This window comes from Hydra vulgaris, chromosome 07 (genome assembly GCF_038396675.1).
Source record: "Hydra vulgaris chromosome 07, alternate assembly HydraT2T_AEP".
Taxonomy (NCBI): Eukaryota; Metazoa; Cnidaria; class Hydrozoa; order Anthoathecata; family Hydridae; genus Hydra; species Hydra vulgaris.
Genome location: NC_088926.1, coordinates 23,637,070 through 23,652,367, shown reverse-complemented (window position 1 = coordinate 23,652,367; position 15,298 = coordinate 23,637,070). Strand labels below are relative to the sequence as shown.

Sequence of the window (15,298 nt, the reverse complement as noted above, 5' to 3'; positions counted from 1 at the left end):
TGCAATATTATTTAATGCGTTTTATTTTTCAATTTAGTACTGTTACATGATATATAACGATAAGAAAGAAATATGCAAAGTAGAGTTTAAAATTTGCATCAACTTAAAAGGTGTATTAGGAATACCAATGGACAGGATAAAAAAGCAGTCGTTAAAAAGTGCGAAACTTAGATAAACAGCGGGTTTTTCTTTAAATGACAATCAAAGTAATATATATAGGCGATTTAGTGCATCCAACGGTTAAATCACATTTCAAAGGAGCAAACAGTGCTTTTTTTCTCTACGAACACGCCGGAACACCTTTCCAACACTTTTATTTAGTGAAAATTTTAAATGTGCATTTCGCGTTTGTCTTAAGAAAATTGTAAAAACAATGCAATTCGCTAAGAAAAAAACGTTGCGATATCACTTTTTTTTAAGAACTTTTTAAATTATAAATTTTATTTGCAGCTAATTTTGGCATCATTTTCTTTTGACAAACTAAGCACAATACGCATAAGTTCTTGTTTTTTTGTTCCCAGGTTCTAAGAGTATTTTTTATTTGTTTTCATGCTATAATAAAAAAACATCATTAATGTATTTTCTAGATTTGCAGTTATATTAAGGTGACACTTTTGTATCAACCATTAGGTATAGTATCCTATTATTTATCGAACTATTTTGCCTTAGTACCTCCGCTCTATCGCCTTTGCATCTTTGTGGGCAAACTCACTATGTTCTGTGAAGCAATTGGAAATATTACACCAATTTGGAAATATTACACCAATTTCTGGAGAGCATCCAGTATGTGCGTTTAAAAGACATCCTGCATCCATAACGTCGAAAGCCTTAATTTATTTACTAACAGCCTGTTATTTTTAGCTATGCAATTGCTATGAAAACGATTGACAACTTTACAGAAACAGTTTTTTTTTTTTCACTCTATAATAATAAGTTTGTTAGGGAAACCTCTTGATTTATATTTTTTTATCTGAGGCCCAACAAAAATTTCACCTTTTATTTTGGCCTCTTAAAAGCGAGTGGTTCTTGAATAAGAGTCTTCCCGAACTGCTTCATTTAGCCCAACCTAATGAGCAGTGTCGGTATAAACACAACTTTTGAATCAACAAGTTGCTCTCACAAGACCTTCCAAGTTTCAACATTTAATCTGCAGCCATGGCACAGTGGTTTATTTGCGTTATGTATATTAATTAGGCATGTGTATTAAAATGAGATTCACACTTCTTATGACGGTAACAATTTTATTCGGTTGCAAAGGATAGCTTTGTACATTAATAATTACATTAATAATTAATAATAAAAAAATAACAATAATAAAATTTCATAATTAACATAATCACTAGATAAATTTTTTAAATCATCACTTAAATTTAATTGATATAAACAAATCTGTTTTTATTTCATTGAGATTACTATAAAAGAAAGATTTAAAGTCGGATATATTAAAATCCCTGAACAGTAGTAATCGCTTTGACTCATTCTTAAATCGCTTTAACATAGTTTTATTTTTGCAGACAATCCCTTGGAATTTTTTCCCACAGATAAGGGCCGCGGTATTTAATTGAATAGGAAGTTAATTTTTAGTTATATTTGAGAAGAACAAAGTTGTTATCTGAAAACTTTATTGAATACTTATGATTAATTTTATTAAAATCAAATTTGAAAGATTTTTAGAGACAATCTCTTTTTTGTTTTAAACATAAACAATAAAACTTTTTGACATGAAATTCATTTTGTCTGAAAGAGAAGAAACATCATTAAAAGAACCAGCTCAAATACAACAACAGTATTCCATACAGGGGCGAATAAGAGATTTGCAGAGATAGAGAATGAAATCCGGAGTAAGAAAATGGCAAAGACGTTAAAGAGAAGCAACCTTAGCAGATGCTAATTTGGCAATCAACTGTATATTTGGTTTTCATAAGAGGTTCGTAGTAAAAGATAATCCAAGAAGACGTATAGAAGAGAACTCAGTAAGATAATAGCTCTTTTTTGAGCAACGACTATGATAGTACTTGTATAAAAGAGAAAGAGATGCAACACGGCTACCATTCAAAATATAAGAATATTGACAGTATTGCGATAGTTATTTGCTGTAAATAACTGAATTTTGCTGGAGTTTAAATTTAAAAACCGCTGTGAGCCCCAATCTGTTACAGAAGTGATATTTTTAATTCTGTATTGGCCATTCAAGATTGGCTGCCTGTTCTGAACTTACAGAAGACCAAATGGTCTCATCATCAAGAACCGCTTTGCATTGCCATAAATATAAAAACAAACTCATAAAGTTTTTAAATAAAAGTATGACATTATAATGGTATGTCAGATAACAAGCATACAAATATATTTATCGTTTTTTTACTTTTTTTAATTTTAAATATTTACACATTTATTACTAATGCAATGTTTAAAATTTATTTATGTATAATAATAAATCAAAAATTTTTAAGAAGCTTGCAGAGAATAAATTTAGAAAAAATAAGTAACTACAATTTTATACTTCAAAATAGTCTTTTTAATAGTTTTTTAAACCAATTTAAGTTTTTTAAATCAGTTTTATTTAAATTAATTAGTAAAAACTTATTCCAGATACGAGATACACGATAAGTTATTTTAAAAAGCTCAAGCGATTCAAAACTTGAAAAGTCAATAAGAAATGAAGCAAGAAATGAAATTTTATGCTGCTTCCTGGACGTCACTTTCCATTTAGCCTCGAGAAATCTAAGTTTTCGAGGTGTGTTAGCAGCGTATATTCATAAAATAATTTTAATGTTGCTTGTAATATTAATTTAGATGTAATCTTTATTTCAATACTATGTTCATATTTGTGTAGGTTCATCAAACATGCTGGACGAGTATGATAATGGTAACTTTTTAGCTACCCTTGAGCTGTTGAGGAAACACATTAAGACTCTTCAGTTTCATCAAGAAGAAGTTTCTTGGTACCAAAAACAAGAAAAAAGAATGCAAGCGCACTATTTGAGCTGCAGAACTCAAAATGAGTTTATTAGGGCTTATGGTGAAACTGTTTCCACTGCTATTATTGAAGAGGTCCACACAGCCATTTATTTTTCCATTATTGTTGATGGAACTTCGGACGTGTTTCATACGGAACAAATTGTTCTCGACAATTAATCAATAGTAAAAAAGCGTTTTCGAAAGGTAAAAAATCTGGAGAAAAAAAGGGATCTGACATTACAAAGCTTATTAAAGACCTTTCGGATCAAAGCCAAATTGGTCTAAAGAATTGTAGAGCCCAGGGCTATGATAACGGAGCTGTCCGGTGTAAAAAAAGAAGTGTAGGCTGTCATTTTCGATAAAAATCCTCAAAATTTGTTCATGCCCTGTGATGCACATAGTCTCAATCTAGCTGGCGTTCATTTGGCACTCAAAAAGTGGATTCAATCATTTAAATTCATTGTCTTGACCTCATTCTGGCTCAAGGCTCTCTTAAGTGTCAACGATGTCTGCCTCATTTTTTAATCAGGAATCAATCTCTTTGGGTGAAGAGACAAAGTTTTTATAGACTCTAATTGATGATCTTGACCAACTACGTGCTTCTTGGTTCCAAATCCTCAAAGAAGCGAAACTGGTTGCCTCTGGGTTAGCTTCGTTTGGGTTTCGAAATAATTTGTTAAGAAAAGGACAAGGAAAAGAAAAACACTTCACGGCAAGTCGATGAACACAGCCCACTTCCACGAAAACGAGTCAAAGGATTTTGAGATGAACATATTTAATGTTGCTCTTGACACGCTGCTCTAGCAGATAAGATACAGAATGGATGCAGCTCAAAAGATGACGGATATGTTTTTGTTCATATGATATTCTTCATCTCCTTCTAGTGATGAAGAAAAACTTAGTCAGAAAGAAAAATGCAAAGTACTGGTAAATCTCTTTGTAAATAATATAAAAGAAGAGGAGTTAATTGAAGAAATCCGTCATCTAGATGTTCTAAAGCGATTAAATACTTTTTGATAGATAGAATCTCTTTCTTCAATCAAGTTGCTCAACAGAATCTACCAGAAAGGTTTTCAGTCCTATTTACTTCGACCTGCATTTTGCTTTGTTTTTTAATATATTCCTGGTTTCAGTGGCTGCGGGAGAGTGCTCTTTCAGTAATCTGCTCTCATCAAACCCAAATGAAATGATACAAATATAATTATTGTTTTAATTTAAATGTAATGTAATAGTAGACATCGGACAATAAACAGTAAAATTCTTGCTTAATTCAATATACCCAGGAGTACAAAGTTTGAAGCATTGAAAAAAAATTGACCCTGGGCATTACAAAGTCTCTGTGCGGGCCTGATAATTTTGCACATGTTAAGTATTTGAAATTTGAATACTATCATTATTTGGTAAATAATTAATGTTTAACTTCAAGATTTATCTCATACAACCTTAACAAAGTTTAGCATAAAATTTTAAAAAAACAAAATATTTTTTTCCTACTTTTAAAATGATGTAACAATTTTTCTGAGTGTAAACCAATTTGAATTTAATTTTCAAATCATGTATTTCCGGCATACATACTGTACCCCACAGAAAAATGAATAAACGAAAAGTTTATTCATTTTCGGTGTTGAGAAGGAAAGAATAAGAAATAAAAAATACGTTTAGAGAATGATGCCCAGAAATCAAAAAAAATAACAAACATGCTTGCAACACCTTTTAGTACTAACTCAATTCTTTATATCAATATTGCTGATGTAATAACAACAGAAATAATTACTGATCTCAATCCAACTTGCAATGCCGTTGATGCCGTATTGTTATTATCAGCTAATGAGGCAGAGGCAAATGATTCTAAAATTGAAGGAGCAAATAGTTTTGATGACAATGTTATCAAAGCAACCTCTTAGCCTAACTCTGGCATTAATGTGCAACAGTAATTAATGCGAGCCAAGTGAAAAAACTCAAAACAACTATAACTATTTTTTGAAACCCTTATCAGATTTTTTGAAATCATTTTTTAAATTTTATCCGAAGCAATACAATTTTGATTTAAACGTTAAAATTATTTAACAGAAGTTTTATTTCATAAACAATAAGCCTCGTCACTGGCTGACCTTTTTTTTTTTTTTTTTTTTTTTTTTATAATTCACCTCCCCAAGGCCGAGAAGGCCACTACAGATGAAGAGGCTACTTGTGGTTATAACCCTTTCTCAACTCTTTAACTTAGAAACACGAACCTTGACGAACAAGGCCGCTGCGCGGAGAAACAAGTTGAGCGCGGTACTACCAGGGACGTGGCGGGAATCGAACTCGGAACCTCTCGCTCATGAAGCAAGCGCTCTACCACTACACCACTACCGACCTTTGAAGAGAACACATAAAAATTGTTTTGTTCATTTTGTCTGGCATTTAGCAAAGCCCCAGATTAATCAACATTTATTAGTGAATATAACATTACGAATTCCAAGCATATTTATCAATAAATATTAGAATATGGAAGCAGTGCACTCCATGCAGTCTACACAGAGTCATACATTTTAAAATCAATACCAACGATATTTATAAGCATTTATACTTGGTGGAGAGGTTAAAAAGAATCATTTAATTTTAGAAAGAATCTTAGAAACTTTAAAAGTTATTGATAAGTGTGGATTTAGTAACAGAGATGCAGATGAGCCTGGGTACACATTACTTGATGACAGAGTAGATCATTAAAACTTTTGAAAGTCCTTTTGCTTGTTGGCAATTTTGATCCATTGTTGGAAGCACGTATCAAAGGAGTGGTTCAAAAAAAACAAAATCCAGCATGATTCAGTTGGCAATAAAAGAGGTTGCGGCGACTTGATGATATTTCTGTCAAAAATTTATGAAATAACAACATCTGGTGAAATTTATGAAATAACAAGCGTGATGGTGGAAGAGAAGCCGGTATGTTTAGTGTTCAAATTGATACTACACAAGATATTAATGTACAGAATCAGTGTTCCATTGTGATCAATATGTAACAGAAGCTGTATATGAACGTGTAATACCGATAGTCATTTGCACATCAGCAACTGGAAAAGGAATGTTCGATTTGGTTTGCGGTATTTTTGAAAAGGTAGACATACAGGTAAATGAATCGGCAATGCCACCGATGGAACCTCTAAAGTTCCTCCAAGTTCAATACAACGGATTTAATTCCTGGTTAAACACAGTCTTCCCGAATTAGATTCATGTATGGTGTTATGCCCATATTTTAAATTTGGAAAAAGTTGACTTTACTAAAAAATCAGTTGAAGTTGTTACCTTGTTTGGCGTTTTAATCACATGTGCAGTATTTTTACTGGAATCATATTTACGCTTCAATGTTTGGCATTAATTTAGCTAATTAAAATATATATCTGTAATCGGTGAAACCCGTTGGTAGGCAAAAAATAGAGCTCTTACTAAGGTATAAGGAAATTTCTTTATCAAACCTCCGATCAAAAAACACAAGTTATTGATTACTTGTACATTGAGATATTACAAATACTTCATGATATTTCCAGATCAATCAAATTTAATAATGGTGTCCGTTACAGAGCAAAAGCTCTTTTAGATACCTAGACAAGTTTTTTTGAATTTATTTTCACGGCACAATTATTTTTGAAAGTGTTTGAGCACACAACGCCATTATCTGAATATTTGAAAACAAATGCGGTAGTGGTGTAGTGGTAGAGCACTCGTTTCATAAGCGAGTGATTCTGAGTTCGATCTCCACCACATCCCTGGTGTATATTTATATATATATATATATATATATATATATATATATATATATATATATATATATATATATATATATATATATATATATATATATATATATATATATAACTTGTAATATACTGAAAAAGTATCGGAATAATATACCAGTCTCGTTATTTATTAGAAAAATCAAAACTCAAACAAATCTACAATAGCTTTGTTCAAAGTTATCTAAATAACGGTAATAAATGATGTGTTAGTATTTGTAAAAGTAAACATTGCATTAGTAATGTTCAAAATATACTTTACAATATCTTAATATAACTTAAACATTTCATTAGGGGTTGTCCATAAAGTACGTACGCCAAAAATTTGTTCGTACGTACGTACAAATTATTTGTACGTACGTACAACGTATTTCAAAGGTAAAGGTAGCACGAAGTATTCCTAAACCTTACTTTTCTTCTCTAGCGCAGCGCTTGGGATATATAGGTTCAAAAATTTCGATGGAAGCTTCCTTTGATTTGTACTGCCCATCAATTTCACAACAAAAAATTGATCAGAGAACTTGCAAAACCTGGAAAATTTATCACGCTTTTAAAGCAAGTGTTATGCGTCACAAATGCGTGTTTAGAAACATAACCAACACTGCCTCTGAGGAAAATAAAAATGACGATGAAAACAATGATACTCAGTTAACAGTAAATGAAAGTAATTCTGATGAAATTCATGTCATCAAAAACATATTTGATTGGGTGAAATCACCCTTTGATTTAGATCACCAACAATTTAAATTAATTGATTGATGAAGACTATATTATTAATTTTGTTTATACAATATTAAAACGATGTTTTGAAACCTATAAAGATAACAGTTTTTTTTTTAGTTTGTGATTACTTAAAAAATTTTTATCATTCTGCCCTTAACCACAACCTATACTTTAAAGGTACCAAACAAACACTCTTGCCAGTTTGTTGATTTAAAAGTTGTTGATTTAAAAGATCAACTGCACAAATTTTTCAACAAGTCTTTTTTGTTTAATTTTGTGTAAACGATCTTTTAAATGATTGCAAAGTAATACACTCACTGTTACCTTGATGTTCATATTTTCAAACACTAAATTGATTGCTTGCATTTTTTTAGCTGAAATACTTTTCAAAAATTTATAATCTCCAGATATCTCAAGCTTCTTTGTTTATTATATTTATCAAAAAAATTACCCTAGATAAGATGATGCAATTTTGTAACGTGACATTTTTTATATTTAAGAAATAATAACTATGTTTTCACACCCACAAAATTTTCGTATTTATATAAGATTAAGCACAAACTTGTTTTCCTCGCGGTAATTAATCTCCTACTTTAATAACGATACAACAACATAGGTGGAGGGTATGCAAAAAACTGATAAAAAACTATCCAGGCTGGATATTGTCAAAACAATTGTTTTGACCATCGCAAGCAAATCTTTTTGAATTTCGCAAGAAAATACAATAATTGTGCATTATCATTAAACTTTCCCTATTCCTAAATAACAAATAAACGTAACCAAGTATGTGAGATGTTACATTTATAAAACGCTTCAAACGTAACGATGAGGTGCCATTTAAACGTTCCTGCCTGTTTATTGAAACTAAAAACCCACAACATTTTTACCAAGCCCATTAAAACTTATTACGTTTTTATTGTTAAATTTAAACAAATTTTACTAATTTTTAAGTTCCTTTGGTAAAAAGAACTTTAAAGTTAGAAATACAAGCATTAACTAAGAAAAATTACTTTTTTTAATTAGTGCGTACGTACTTTTATATTCAACCCCCCCCCCCCCATACGCTTTCGTTCGCTTTTTGAAGACCCCCCCTCCCCCTATGAGCGTACGTACTTTATGGACGACCCCTTAGCAATAAATATGTAAATTAGTGAATAAAAAAAAAAATACAATAAATATATTTGTATATCTGTTATCTTACATTTTAATACCGTTATGATTTAATGTTTTAAGTAAAAATTTTTGTGAATATGTTATTATATTTATATTTAAAACAAACCTTGATAATAAAACCATTTGGTTTTCTGCAAATTACCGCGTTTTTTTTAGTGTTACAGAAGTTTATTTGTCATTTATGTAAAATCACTTTCGTGACTTTTTGTTTTTATATGTATTTTCACTGTTAACGAATCATTGAAATCAAAAAATTGTAATATAAAGAAACGAAAAATAAATTTAAAATATAAAAAAAACAAAATTAAAAATAAAAATAAAAAATTGGTAGCTGCGCTATTTAAATACCAAGATGTCGTATTAAGATGTCAAGTATTATAAATATATTAGATCCAATACTAAAGATCGAATTTTTTAAGACGCAAAGGACAAAACGAAACAATAAGGTGAAAATATAAAAGTCGCTAGAGTTACTTATTTTCTTATTTTTCATATATATATATATATATATATATATATATATATATATATATATATATATATATATATATATATATATATATATATATATATATATATATATATATATATATATATATATATATATATATATATATATATATATATATATATATATATATATATATATATATATGTTTGACTTTAGCGAATCTGGTTTTCCTTAAATAAAAGGAATAATAATCAAATTTATATATCACATCTTCTTGAATTTTTTAATGATATTATCTGTTAACTGATATCTTGATATGATCTTGTTTCTTTCAAGTTTTGTTTTAAAATATATACATATATATATATATATATATATATATATATATATATATATATATATATATATATATATATATATATATATATATATATATATATATATATATATATATATTATATATATATATATACATGTATATATATACATTGTTTGTATTATTATTCTATCACTTTAAAGATTGTTTTTTTCTTTTTTATTGTCATAAAGCTTAAGTTCAAAAGAAAGACTTAAGAAACCCATCCAATTTTTCCAGTACTCTTATAAAAGAGCGACAATATATTTTCAACTTTTATAAATTTGGATCCCCATTACAATCTGTTCAAGCACAAATAGATTGCAACGCTTTTTGATAAACGCTAAAATCATTGTTAAAACAGTAAAGAACTATTTGAAAGTTTACTAAGCGTATTAGACAAAACATATAAGTATTATCAGTTTGTAACGTCTTAAACATTCAATAGAACTAGATAAGCAAAAACTGTTTATTGAAAGTTTGGTATTTTTTGGTAAACTTTTTTTTTTTTTTATATTTATAATTTCTTTAAAGTGTGCCTAAAATTTGAGGGTTGGAATTGACTTGTTTTAATTAATTATATTTTAAATGTTTTTTTTCTTTTATAAATTTTAAGTCCAAGTGTTTAGCTGATAAAACCTTGTGTTTTTTTATTTTCATGTTGTGGGTTTCAATGTTGATTTGATTTGGTTTGCAAGAGTGCAATACTTAGGTAAAAGTTAGCATTTTTAGAGGTTGTGAAACAATCACTAATGCGAGGTATTTTTATTATTAAACTTTAAAAAACTTTTACGAAATATTTTAATTTGAACTTGTAAAAGATAAAGTTACGTAACTCAGTTTAGATTTTTAGTACAGTACTATTTTGTAAATCAAATACTGCAAAAACTACAGATCATCAATTAGAATAACAAGAAAAAAACAACGATTTTAGACATAGAAAGCACCTCAAGCAGAACAATTTTATTATTGATTGGTCAACTTCATATTTGGTCCTATGCTAGCGTTGCATTGGTATAAAGTTGTCTTAGGCGGTTTGCCTACTTACAAAAACTCAATTGCTTCAGCTTACGCAAAAATGCTTTCGTCCTAAAAATACAAGCTGCTAAAGATTTTTCAGTAAAATTCTAAAATTTATCAGAATTATTCTTAAAGAATGTTTTGCTCTGAAATTCTGGAAAAAAAATTTTTTATTACTAACTTATTTATGCTGAGCATTTATCAGTTAAGATTTTTTTAAATAAATAAAACAAAGTATGAGTTTTTTTTTAAAAATTTTACCTTGCGTATTCATTATTATACTAGACCAGCCAGATAAGTTTGCTATGACGCCTAAAGACTTGAAGTTTTTAATTTTCAAAACTTGGCCATTAATCTTTAGTCTAAGTACTTTTTTAGCGGGGATCAGTTCCCGGCTAAAAAAGAACTCTAGTTTGTACTTTTAATTTTTCAAAATTCAACATAAGTATATATATCAGTATTTATAAGCTGAATATATTTAAATTGCATAAATTATTATAATTTTTATTTTTCTCAATTTATAAACTAAACTTTAATATAATACATTCATAATGATAAATTAACTACATTTATAAGATTTTTTTTTTGGTAAGCTGAACTTTCTAAAAATGCTTAGAGAATGCGCGTGTTGTCAAGATATCTCGTTTCTCAAATATTCAAACGTTTTTCAGTGTCGTCTTTGAAAGATACTATACGAAAATTCAAGAGTCAACCAATTAAAAAAAAAGATGTAATCACATCTACTTTAGCTGTAATTTAGGAGATCAGTAGAAGGCATAAACACCCCGTATAGTTTGCAAGCCTTGGATGAAAAGTCTGAGACAATGGTACAGTAGTCGATGTAAATATATGCTATTTGGAGTAATAATTTATATAGAAACAACCAATCATGTTTCAAATTGCAACACTTGTGTAAATAATTGAGCAGAAATTTAGAAAAAATAATAATAATGATTCCAAATTTGAATATCCGCATCTACCATTAGCACTTTTTTCCATAGTAACAGCAGCGGGGAGTAGCAACAGTAGCAGCAGCAGCAGCAGTAGTAGTAGTAATAGCAGCAGCAGCAGCAGTAGTAGTAGTAGTAGTAGTAGTAGTAGTAGTAGTAGTAGTAGTAGTAGTAGTAGTAGTAGTAGTAGTAGAAGTAGTATATATGTACGAACTATTTACCACCAAATTCCGCCAACTGCACGTTTAATAGATCAGATAAACTTTTATAATATTAACATTATGTATTTATATATCTGATAAAAACAAATTGCATTTAAAGAAGTATTTTAATTTTATCTTCCTCCATTTCTTGTTTTTTTTTAATTTTTAATTTTTTTTTTCCATGGTATTTAATTGAAAATGATTTAGAAAAAAAAAAAAAAAAAAAAAAAAAAAACTATAACAGATAATAAAACAGATAGATAAAATGTGTCATACACTCGCAAAGACACATACACACATAAATACATAAAACACCTACGTACGCATAAATTAAAAAAAATGATATTTCAAAGAGTAAATAAATTATGAATCTAAATACCATACAATTTAAAGAGCTATTTTACTCTTTTTTACATCCTTAGTTTTAACAATTAATAAAATTAAAGCATATAATTATAAAAATTAAAAAAGTGTAAAAAATTCAATCAAATGAGAAAAACATATATTGTTTCCACGATAGAAGTCAAACCTGTCAAGCGAGTTTTTTTCTATTTTCGGAAAACAAAAAACCTTCTAAATTTTAAAATTACTGAGGTTAGCTAGGAAAAAAATTAGAGGTGTACAAAAATAAATATTAATGGAGTTAATTTTAAAATACTTTTTTTAATGCAAAACAATTTTAAAATATTTGACGGGTTTCCGCAATAAAATAAAACCGTTTGACTGAAAAAAAAATCGAATTATCAGTTAAATTAAAAAATTTAAAGAATTAAAAAAAGTCGAATTATCAGTTAAACGAGTGAGACAAAATAAAGAAATTGTCGAATACAAACGGTATTGCATAATACATATTACAACATAAAACATTTTGTTTATGAATATAGGCCATACCTGTTATTTATGGTTATGTTTAAGCCTGCTGTTTGCGTTTATGTTTAAGTCTACTGTTTTAGTTTTTTTTCTATTCATTTTCATACGCTACATCGATGTTGCAAGCAATTTGGTTCGGAGGCCACTGAAGGATTTCCTCATAAAAGTATATATAGCCTGTAATATACTTAGCCAACTTCTTCAAGGTCATTATTTTTCTTTTCGTTGATTTCTATCTTTGTAGATCTTTGCAAAGCCCTAAACAAATTTGAAACTTCAAACATTAGATTTTAAGTGCCTGCAAGTAGTATAATAATTATAACAATTTAAATATAACACAATAATAACAATTTAAATATAACACAATAATTACAATATAAATTTAACAATATAAAACACAATAATAACACAAAATAAACATTATCACTTCTTCTTCATTAAATGTCTCCATAATACTAACCCCTTGGATTGTAGATAGCAAAATGCATTTAAACAAGGTATAAAAACAAGAGATTGCATCTGGCAGATCAAATTATGACTTTTGGGTCGTAATATAGGTAGGCTGACACGGTTGAGATGTTACTAAGAATAAAAAAGATCACCATAGCCCTTAAAAACGCAAATTTCTCTAGCAAGGAACAGATCATTTACCACAAACTATATATTTTTTTGGAATCTGCAATGATTGAATAAAGTAATAACGCAAAAAAAAAAACATAAATAAATAAATCAAAATTTTTTTTTTCAAATATTTTAATGAAGTTGAGCCACCTCAAGTTGATCATCTTTCATATTTATAACAATATCATTTTTGAAAAAAATGTTATTCGACGGGTTTCTGAACTAAACGATTCAATTAAATTGCTCGGTTTCACATTAAGAACTTAGAGATTGAAAATTAATGCGAGACTTCCAAATTTCTTCACTAAAACCCATAAGTGACCAAAATTATATTATTTTAAAGTTTCATTTATTTTCTAAAATAACAAAAAATCAAAATAAATCAAAACTTAAATATATATATATATATATTTTCTAATATATTTGTAAAAATATAAAATTATTACGATAAAATACGATAAAAAAAATAATACAAATAAACAAAGTTATTATTATAAAATAATAACTTTATATAAGGAAAGTTTGTATATTATTATGCATATTAATATATATTATTATAGTATTATGTATTAAAAATTATATCTTAAAAAGAGAAACCTAATTAAACTTAAATTCTCACTTTCAACTTCTTTTGAATTAAAATTTTTCCTTCAATATTTAAATTAAAAAACGTAAAACTCAAATGGTAAAATAAAACTTATTAAAACCTTTGCGATGTTTTTATCACTCATATTTTTCAAAAGCGTAACTGTCGTCAGTGGCTTTGATAATAAGATCATCACTTGATTCGCTATTAAAAAAAAAAAAAGGTCTTAACATAAAAGCTACTGATGCTAACATCACTGATGCTAGAAAGCCGCTTTGTGTTTATCCAAAATTAAATTATCCGAAACTAAAAAGCTATAAAATAACAACATGAGTTTTGTTAAAAATAAAATTTGCATCAATTTTACACTCTAAGCGTATCACTTGTTTTATTGTACGTTTAACGCTTTCTATTCTCGCTTTGTTTGCTCTCAAAGTTAAAAGTGGGATTGGTTTGGAATCGGTGGGGATTATTAAACATTTATCTTCTTCAAATATGTGCAAGATTATAAAAAATAAGACATCAAACTTCTCTGGTCAAACATCTCTATTTTAAAAAACAGTCACAGACATATGATGTCAGAGAAGCATCTACAACCAAACCAAACAACAATATGCATCCACCGAGTTCTGTATAAATATCATAAAGCAATTCAGAAGTTTTCGATAGTAATCGCATTTTAAAAACGAAAAATTAATTTAGGTCTAACAAAATTGTTTAGAGAGATTTTAAACCGCGTAAATTGAATTCTCAAAATGATTTACACTTTAAACTAAAATTAGTCGAGAATATATTATGAGGGACATTTTATGATCTTGACGAAATCACATTGTGACATACGTCATTTTTAAAATTAAATATTTTACTATTTTACATAGTCGAGAAGGTTTTTATTATAGGAAAATGATGTTACGTATTTCTCCAATCATTTTTTAACAGATTTTGTTGGAAAGATAAATTATATTTGAAAATTGGTACATAAGGACAGAGTGAACAATTAAGTCCGAGTGTACAGTCCGAGTGTACAGTCCGAGTTATAAATTCGAGTATAGACAACATAACAATGTCCTTTTTATAATTACGAAAAAAACGAAAACAACTTTAAAGGACTGAAACAAACACTGAAATAATTAAAAATGCTATTTATTTACTCTAGAACATATTAAACTGTCTCATAATAAAAAAAATCTTTAATACAAAGTTTAAAATCAAACTACAAAGTTTTCTTCCTTCAATTCATTAATAATGATGACCCCGGTTTTCATAGCCAATTGATGTGAAATTGATGTAAAATTAAAATTGATGCAAAATTAAAAAAAAAAGGATGAAAAGTAATAAAAGTAATAAAAAGATTAAAAAGTTTTCTATAAAATAAAAAAATTTATAAAATTTTTGTAAAAAGTAACACAAAAGTAACAAAATTTTGAAGGATGCACGATGGGTCGAAGAACAGAGTTGGTTACCCTTGGCCGGCACTATAAAGGGGAATAACGAAAAAAAATCCAAAAAAGAAAAAATACTACTAATTTTATAGTAGTATTATGAATAGTAATAAATTGTATAATAATTATTCCAAGAATTTAAAAAAATAAATTTTATATATATACATATATAT

At 28.1% G+C, this 15,298-nt stretch overlaps 1 long non-coding RNA gene across 1 annotated transcript; it reads right to left on the bottom strand.

Annotated features, from left to right (window-relative positions):
- Positions 1-10,976: 10,976 nt before the first annotated feature.
- LOC136082136 (uncharacterized) lies at positions 10,977-13,455 on the bottom strand. Its single transcript, XR_010639420.1, has 3 exons — positions 12,937-13,455; positions 12,498-12,734; positions 10,977-11,640 (listed from the first exon to the last, which is right to left on the bottom strand). It is a non-coding gene; the product is annotated as an uncharacterized LOC136082136 (long non-coding RNA).
- Positions 13,456-15,298: the final 1,843 nt, after the last annotated feature.